This window comes from Orcinus orca, chromosome 12, assembly GCF_937001465.1.
Source record: "Orcinus orca chromosome 12, mOrcOrc1.1, whole genome shotgun sequence".
NCBI classification, from domain to species: domain Eukaryota; kingdom Metazoa; phylum Chordata; class Mammalia; order Artiodactyla; family Delphinidae; genus Orcinus; species Orcinus orca.
In genome coordinates this window covers 39426333-39435948 of record NC_064570.1, presented here as the reverse complement: position 1 = coordinate 39435948, position 9616 = coordinate 39426333, and the positions used below count along the sequence as shown (strand labels likewise).

General features: G+C 37.4%; 1 pseudogene; it reads left to right on the top strand.

The window, feature by feature from the left end:
• The first annotated feature begins 587 nt into the window (after positions 1-587).
• LOC101289686 (matrin-3-like) lies at positions 588-2748 on the top strand (annotated as a pseudogene).
• Positions 2749-9616: the final 6868 nt, after the last annotated feature.

The following is a 9616-nucleotide window of genomic DNA, read 5'->3' as shown; positions in this document are numbered from 1 at the left end:
CTGGACTCGCATATTCAGAAGAGGAAAACAGTCACTAAAATAAGGAGGCAAGAACTCCTTTTTTGTATCCATAACGTCTGGCAGTACCCGTGGCATGTGGGAGAAGCTAAATATTTATGAAAGGAATAATAATGTTGAGGGATATTAAATAGAACTCCCCACTTGTGCCAGGAAGAAAATGACAGAGAAAGAAGACAGGCTCTGGGGTTCGATAGATCTGGGCTTGTATTTCAGCAACGTCAGTCATTAACTTCCTGGGACTAACAAGTGAACATCAGTTTCCTAATCTGTAAGGAAGGGATAATGCCTAATTCACAGGGCCGTGAATTGTGGGGATTAAGTGAGATGGCACATAAGCAACTAGCATAGTTCCTGGCACAAAGTTGTTATTCCGTAAGTTATTTCCCACTTTTTCAAATACTGTTTAAAAATTATCGCGAGAGAACAACGACCACTGCTGAGAGTGCGAGCGACGCGCGCGCTGAGTAGGGGGAGGGGCCTGGCGCGTGCTGAAATGGGACTGAGAGTTGTCTGCTGGTTCTCAGCTTGCAGAAGATTCTACAGTCATTATTGATCCTTTTTCTTGGCATTACCATTTTTTGAAGCAAAGTTAACCTAGTTTTCTAGTTTGAGCTTTCTTTTTAGCCATCTTTTTTTAAAAAAAATTTAATCTATAAACTAGACAAGAGATAGTTCTACAATGTCCAAGTCATTCCAGCAGTCGTCTCTTGGTAGCGACTCGCAGGGCCGTGGGCGTGACCTGTCTGCAGCAGGAATAGGCCTTCTTGCTGCTGCTACCCAGTCTTTAAGTATGCCAGCGTCTCTTGGAAGGATGAACCAGGGTACTGCACACCTTGCTACTTTGACAAATGTTGGAATGAGTTCTTCATTGAATCAACAAGGAGCCCATAGTTCACTGTCTTCTGCTAGTACTTCTTCCCATAATTTGATTTCTGTATTTAACATTGGAAGTAGAGGTCCCCTCCCTTTGTCTTCTCAGCACCGTGGAGGTGCATACCAGCCCAGTAACATTTTGGCCAGCTTTGGTCTGTCTGCTAGAGACTTAGATGAACTGAGTCGTTATCCAGAGGACAAGATTACTCCTGAGAACTTGCCCCCAATCCTTCTACAACTTGAAAGGAGGAGAACTGAAGAAGGCCCTACATTGAGTTATGGTAGAGATGGCAGATCTGCTACATGGGAGCCACCATACAGAGTACCTAGGGACGATTGGAAAGAAAAGAAGCACTTTAGAAGAGAGAGTTTTTTTTGTTTTGGGGGGGTTTTTTTTGGCTGTGTTGGGTCCTCTTTGCAGTGCACAGGCTTCTCATTGCAGTGGCTTCTCTTATCGTGGAGCATGGCGGGCAGGCTTCAGTAGTTGTGGCTCACGGGCTTAGTTGCTCTGCAGCATGTGGGATCTTCCCAGACCAGGGATCGAACCCGTGTCCCCTGCATTGGCAGGCGGTTTCTTAACCACTGCGCCACCAGGGAAGCCCAAGAAGAGATAGTTTTGATGATCATGGTCCTAGTTTCAACCCAGTGCTTGGTTATGACCGTGGAAGTCGTTTGCAATCTGGTTATTATGACAGAATGGATTATGAAGATGACAGTTTAAGAGATGGAGAAAGGTGTAGGGATGATTCTTTTTTTGGTGAGACCTCACATAACTATCATAAATTTGACAGTGAGTATGAGAGAATGGGACATGGTCCTGGCCTCTTACAAGAGAGATCTCTGTTTGAGAAAAAGAGGGGTGCTCCTCCAAGTAGCAATATAGAAGACTTCCATGGACTCTTACCAAAGGGTTATCCCCATCTGTGCTCTATATGTGATTTGTCAGTTCATTCTAATAAGGAGTGGAGTCAACATATCGATGGAGCAAGTCACAGTTGTTGATGCCAGCTTCTTCTTGAAATCTACCCAGAATGGAACCCTAACAATGATATAGGACATACAATGGGTGATCCATTCATGTTGCAGCAATGTACAAACCCAGCACCAGGAATTCTGGGACCTCCACCTCCCTCATTTCATCTTGGGGGATCAACAGTTGGACCAAGAGGAAATCTGGGTGCTGGAAATGGAAACCTGCAAGGACCAAGACACATGCAGAGTGGGAACTAGCCGAGTTGTTCACATCATGGATGTCTGGCAAGGGAAAAACTTGAGATATCAACTATTACAGCTGGTGGAACCATTTGGAATTATTCAAATCATCTGATTCTAAATAAAATTAATGAGGCATTTATTGAAATGGCAACCACAGAAGATGCTCAGGTTGCAGTGGATTATTATACAGCTATACCAGCGTTAGTATTTGGCAAGCCAGTGAGAGTTAATTTATCCTAGAAGTATAAAAGAATAAAGGCCTTTATTGAGATGGAGACCAGAGAAGATGCAATGGCAATGGTTGACCACTGTTTGAAAAAGGCCCTTTGGTTTCAAGGGAGATATGTAAAAGTTGACCTGTCTGAAAAATACAAAACATTGGTACTTAGGACTCCCAACAGAGGCATTGACTTACTGAAAAAAGATAAATCCCGGAGAAGATCTTACTCTCCAGATGGCAAAGAATCTCCAAGTGATAAGGAATCCAAAACTGATGGTTCCCAGAAGACTGAAAGTACAACTGAAGGTAAAGAACAAGAAGAGAAGTCAGGTGAAGATGGTGAAAAAGATACAAAGGATGACCAGTCAGAACAAGAACCTAACATACTTCTTGAATCTGATTTGCTTGATCTACTTTGAGTGAGCTTTTGGTTTTCCAACTGTGGCCCATTGACAAAAATATTTTAAATCTTAGAAGCCTGAAACACTGCGTCAGACCTTATTGTCACGCTGTAGTAAATTCTCCAAGGTAGTGCAGTCCTGTGAGGTTTCTTGGCAATCAGCCAACTGTAGCTCACCTTCCTTGACTCAATAATATTTATTGATTTGCTTATTTGAACAAATTATCTCTAAGATAAAGTCTACAGTAATATATTTACTTGTACAAAGAAAATCATATAAGCCCTGAAGGTTTTAATAGCAGTAAAATATGAAAGGTGGTCACTGAGTTTTGCTTCCTCAACCAATTTTTTTTTAATCCAAGAAGTGATAGCAAGAAGGACATGAGAGTGGTATGAATAAAATTATAAACCTAGCACTTTTACAGTTTACAGATTACAAAGATAGTGATAGAATCCAAAATCTCTGTATTTTTAATATATGTAATAGGTGTCACATTGGCTTCCTGTGTAGTTTTGTCTGAATCATGTTTAGGCCTTACTTCAACTCTCAAGACATAGAATACAACAACAATGGTCATTGATACTCATCACCACTTCAATTGCTTGCAGTAGACATAAGGAAAAGACTAGCATAGTATTATAATTGCATTCAAGTAGCTACAAGCCATGGCATATGGAAAGAAAAAAGTGCTTTTAAGACACATGAAATACAGTGTTATCCACTTACTAACTAAAGAATCAAGAATCCCAAAAAAGCAGTTAAAAAAAACAAACAAAAAACTCGGTTCAAATGTTAGAATAAAAGCATAAGGTAAAAGAAAATTTGTTCCTTCAAATTTAATCATTGTAAATGCAAACTTACACTGTTCTACCTAATGTCACATAATTAATTTATTCTATCAATACTTCATTATTTTTCTTAGCTTGACAGGTTGGGGAAGGATGTTATAATAATTCATAAAATCTTTGATAATGTCTCTACCTTGTCCAATAGTCAGTGATCTGGAAACATTATTTTCCAAGTTAGTAAACCAATGAAAAAAAGCAGATTTTATATGTTCTTCTGTTGCTTGCTAATTAGCCTATACCTACCAAAAATCTGGTCCTACTTTTTGATATCAAGACAGAGCTTCCTCAGGGCAAATTTGTTAGGGCTAGTGATTTCTTTTTCAGTAGCACTAGATAGACTTAAAGGAAGGAATAGAATCCCAGTGAAGAAGATACCCTGCCATCAGCTACTTCACATTTCAGAACAGAGCAGACAACCTCAGGGACCTGTGGGTAAACGGTAAATGACAACCAAGATTCTGCCCATTATTAATTCAGTATCTTGCTGTTTGGTTTTCGGCAGAAACAAAACACATAATTAGTCTTGGCAATTGAGAACCACAATTGCCTCTCACTATGTTGAACTCTTTGCTTCCCTTTTATTTATTTATTTATTTATTCATTAAAAATATTTATTTATTTAGGCTGCACTGGGTCTTCATTGCGGCACGCAGGATCTTCGTTGCGGCATGCATGCGAGATCTAGTTCCCTGACCAGGGATCAAACCCGGGCCACCTGATTGTCCTTGCTTCCCTTCCACAGGACCACAGGACCACCAGGCAAGTCCTTGCTTCCCTTTCCTTTAAGTATTACAGAAGAATAATTTCATATGGGTGTAAAAAGCAGCCAATAGAAGAGAAGCATAAAAATGCCTATTAAATTGTATCCTGTGTATTGTCACTCCTGTGGTAATGACCATAATTTATGACACAACTTTATATTCTGCATATATCTTCAGAAGCTACTGAACGTGACTAACAGTAATTAAGCATAGCCCTGTGGAATAAGTCTTAAAACATTATCTGACAACTTGGCTAAGGGTGACAGAATTTTCTCTAAATAGCTCAGATTTTATAATAGTACCTAAATGAGAACTTATCCTCTCATGCAGCAACAGTTTTGTTTTGCTTTTTTAATGTATTTATTTATTTTTGGCTGTGTTGGGTCTTCATTGCTGCGTGCAGGCTTTCTCTAGTTGCAGCGAGCAGGGGCTACTCTTCATTGTGGTGCACAGGCTTCTCATTGCTGTGGCTCGTCTTTGTTGCAGTGCACGGGCTCTAGGCACATGGGCTTCAGCAGGCTCAGTAGTTGTGGCTTGCAGGCTCTAGAGCGCAGGCTCAGTAGTTGTGCACGGGCTTAGTTGTTCCGCGGCATGTGGGATCTTCCCGGACCAGGGCTCAAACCCGTGTCCCCTGCATTGGCAGGCGGATTCTTAACCACTGCACCACCAGGGAAGCCCATTGTTTTGTTTTCTGGGCTAACTTTTCTCATAGTTAAACATAAAGCACTACTTATACTCACTATGAAAAACTGTTAATATGTAGTTGTGGTGGAGACAATAAGTTATACAGGGAAGAACTGAATGATTCATTTTTTCCCAAAGGTCTAATCCTTAGATCTACTTTAAACTGTTGTCTAAGGCCAAAAGTGAAGACAAATAATGCATTTTGATACCTAGCTGGTAAGGCTTTGAATAAAAGTTTGATAATCTGCAGCAAAATAGTCAGATACTAGGCTGAGGTTCAGAAACCCTTGCTATTGATTGTGTTCATTTTTATTTTAGAGGACCAATGTATTTCAGAAAAATGCTTCCTTGTGGTAGAGAATAACAACATGCTCATAACTTTCTTCTAAATATTCAAAGGTATGCTCAGAGAAACCTGTATTTTTGACCCTTCAGTAAGTTGTTTGTAAATATGAATCAAAAGAATTGTCAGTCTCATGCCTAGGATAAAATCCCTAGCTTTTTTATATGAACAATATTTTCAACTATTGATTTATCTTCATTTAAACCTCAAACATTTTTCAAATGACTTCACAGTCTGTAACATAATATAATACCTCAAAACGTATTCCTAATCTAAAAACTCATTTTGGGATGTGTTTAGGCAATAATATAAAGCAATCAAACATTTTATCACTTGGTAATAACATTGTATCAAATTATCCACTCCTGATTATACTTTCTCATGATGAAATGAGGTATCAGAATAAGTTGTGTCAGAGAAACTGGAAAGTAAATAAGATTTACTGAACTGGGTACTAGTCAGTATTGCTATTCTGACCCTTCCTTTCTCTTTCACTTTCCAATAGAATGTTTCAAAGTAGCAGAAATTCTTTCTTACTGAATTTTAAAAAAATCACCTGATTGATAAGGCATTAAGTTCTCCATTCTTTCATTTTTGTTTAAACAAAATAAGGAATATCATTCAAAAAATGATACAAAGATTCAAAAAGGGTAGCTCAACTAAATATTCTGATGAAATAGCATTTTAATATTATTTTTGTCAACTTTTGGAGATAAAGGACACTATCCAAAACACATGCTTAATTATACTTACCACTAATATGTAACTATTTTAAGGTGTAAAATATCATTTTTTGACTAGGATCAATTGATCTTCATTTTCTTTCTGAAAGTAGAGCTTAGTCTTACTAAGCCTGCCATATGTTTAAAGAAGCCACAATTTGTAATTACAGTTATTTTTTCATATTTATTTTGCCAGTTGAATAGTAAGCATAATTGAGGACTGGATAATTAATATATATATAAGTATGCATCTATATTAATTATCATTTATTCTGATTTTTTCCTGTTTTACAACTCCATTTGCTGCAGAAAAAAAAATAATAAGATATTTTCATATCCTCTTTCTTTCCCTGCCCACTAAAAACATTTCTCTTTTGCCTGTTAAATTCCTGGGTCTTAGGCAGTCAGGTTACCAGGCAAGGGAAGAATTGAAAGGAGTCAGAGCCAGTTGGATTGCTTTAAATTGGAGATGACAAAGATTTGCAAAAGAAAATTATGGAAAAGAAGAAAAAATAAAGGAATGGAGGGCAAGAAAGTTAAAGATCAATCCAGACTCGCTTTAGGGGATGTTTGAAGCATTGCGGATGAAAGTTTAGGTTGATCTTCTCTACCATGTGGGGCAGGACTCTAAAAGATAGGTAAAAAAGAGGATTCAAAGAACTTTGTTGGTATGTTATGACTGAATCTCCTCTTTGGCGGTTTTTTAGGGGGGGTTACATTGGTGAATTAAGTTGCTTTTTAAATTTTTAGGAATGTTGTATTATGTTTTTCATTTGTGTGTTTGTTTTCCAATTACACACCATGTTCAGGTTGATTTCAGAGTGAGAACAATAAGGTCCAACTTTATATGGATGACAACATAGATTATGGATTATTGTTCTATGAGGTGGTAGATATTTAATTTATAATTTCAAAGAAAATTAGTCTTATTTTTCATTTTCTTCCAAGTTTTATTGTAAGCCCTAACATAATAATCCAGATGATTAAGAAACTGATATATTCAGTATCTTCTATTGGTTACACGTTCTGAATAGTTCACGCAAATTAAAACAGATTGTGGCATTGTAAGACCACAATAATGCGGAACTAACATTATTGAATACTTATTCCATGCCTGGCTTTATTCAAACCATCTCACACACATTAATTAATTTGATAAGCTCACTACAACTCCATGATGTAGAATTGCGTTTTTCCCTATTTTTCTAAAGAGGAAACTGAGGCAGGAAAAAGATAAATAACATGCTCAGGGTCACACAATACCAGCTGGTAGATAATGGTGCTATGTTCAAAACCATGTAGTCAGGTTTCAGAGCCTGCCTTCTTAACCTCTAGATTATACCATCTCTTTAATCAAGGCTTATATTTAATCTCTAAACAGTAAAACATTATATTACTGGTACTTGCCCAAATAGAAAAACATATTAAGGCATTTAATAATTAATAACAAAACATATGAAAGGAAATCAATTTTCACAGTATGAAGTTTAAAACAATCCTATTCTCAATAATACAAATAATATATTTGTACTGTATTTTGTTTATGTTCTACCCAATCCACCTACTCACCTTGCTTTCTGGCTAGAGCTGTCATTATTACAGCTACTGAGTATTGCACACATAAATCTTGCTGCAATTTATTTGAGAAAAAATAGAAAAGTCACTTTTTTCTACATTTTCTCTTAAGTGAGGAAAAACGTAGTGTGTCAGGGTGTTTCAGACTTATAAAGGGAAAATTTGGACAAGGGCGTCTAAGAACATGTAATTTCTACTCACATATGCTACAAAACAATGGAGGCTGTCTGCAGAGAGTAATGATAAATAGATTGATGGAGAAATATATATTGTATACTGTAAATATTTTAATATATACCATATATATTTGGCAACACTAATAGATATGTCATATTGTTGAATCAGATTGATAGATAATTATGTTATATACTCTAACTTATTTAATATATATTATATGTATTTGGCAAAACTAATAGATATAAATCCTATTGTTGAATCTGGTTGCTTCCTGAGAAAGTTTTATCAGATTTATCCATTGTTGCTCTAGGGACATAATAGGGCTGATGGGTGTGAAACCTAGGGACACAGACATATCCATTAAAATTCATGGTCACCTTAAAAAGTAACACATGGGAAATGGTCCCAGCAAGGCGCTAAAAGGGTCAATCTATGAAGAAATCTATCCAATGATCACCATGTAACAATCGTGATGGGGTAGCTATGGAGCAACATTTCCTTCACCATCTCAATAAGTAATTCTCCTGAGGATGACCTATACTGAGGCTTTAACAGGATCATCCTCTGTAGTTGAATGAAAATTGCCACTTCCATAGGAAATTGCCTAGAAAACAAATTTCTCATAGAACAACAACTTAAGTCACTTCAAAATGTAGTACTTAAGGGACTGTTTTGAGAATGGTGAGAACATTACTAGCATTCTAAGAGGGTGTTCCCAGAATCACCTAGACTAGACTGATTTCTAAACCATCCTATTGTGTTTTTCCAAAGGACTCCCTAAATGTGGAATTTAAAACCCAAGAACTTTTCATTGTGTGGATGAGTTCATCCACAAAGTTATTTAGTTGACTCTGAAAATATTTTGTAACGTTTTGTGTGTGTATGAGTGATCTTTTTAGTGCAAAGAGATGAATGTCTTACGGGAGACCCTCAGAAAAATCTCATTTGCGGAACTTGAAATATCTGCCACCACCAGGTAATGATTTCTTTCCTCCACATGGGATGTAGGTGAACTTAAGGAGCCATGATTTTTGTCTATTGTTCTTACTCAGAGAAGTATCAACATCTATGGCCCTTTCCTAGAAAATAGGCTGCTATCTCTGCTAGGAAAGAGAATTTCTTGCAGTGTATAAATCCTCAGCTCATAACAGCTTGGTTTAGGTATCAGTTTTGTTTTTTCTGTTTCTGTGAAGCGTAAGGAGAAACTTGCTCCTAGTGCCCCAAATGAGGTGTGAGGATTATGAGTGGGTCTAACCACGGGCCCACAATTTCTTCCCTGAGGAAAGTAATAAAAGGACTTGGAACACCTTCACGCCTTCTGACATTAACCCAATCCTGCTGGTAGAAGCTCCACTGTAGGTGTTCGGCATGTCATTTGTCATTCACTACCACCTCTGAGACTCCAAACCATGTGAAAAATTAAAGAATCCCACTTCAGGCAAAGGGCAGGAAAAGTATAAGAGAGGATGAGGGGGAAATGTGCTGACCTGAGAACTTTGCAAATATGTGGCGTTTGTAAAACTAAAGGCAAAAAATAATGTACATAAGCAATTCACTCTAGTTGATAAAGTTTTTTTCTCCACAGTGGTATAGGTTAACAATTTTAATACTGCTATCCATTACATTGGAATTGAAAAATTAAGTAAATAGATGGCAAGTGGTGAGAGTCATTGTCTCACTGCTGAAGTGAGAGTTTACAGATAAGTAGGGGAGGCGAGAATGATCCATGTGGTAGTGGATTAAAGTTGGAGATATCAGTATGAACTCATGTTTAGC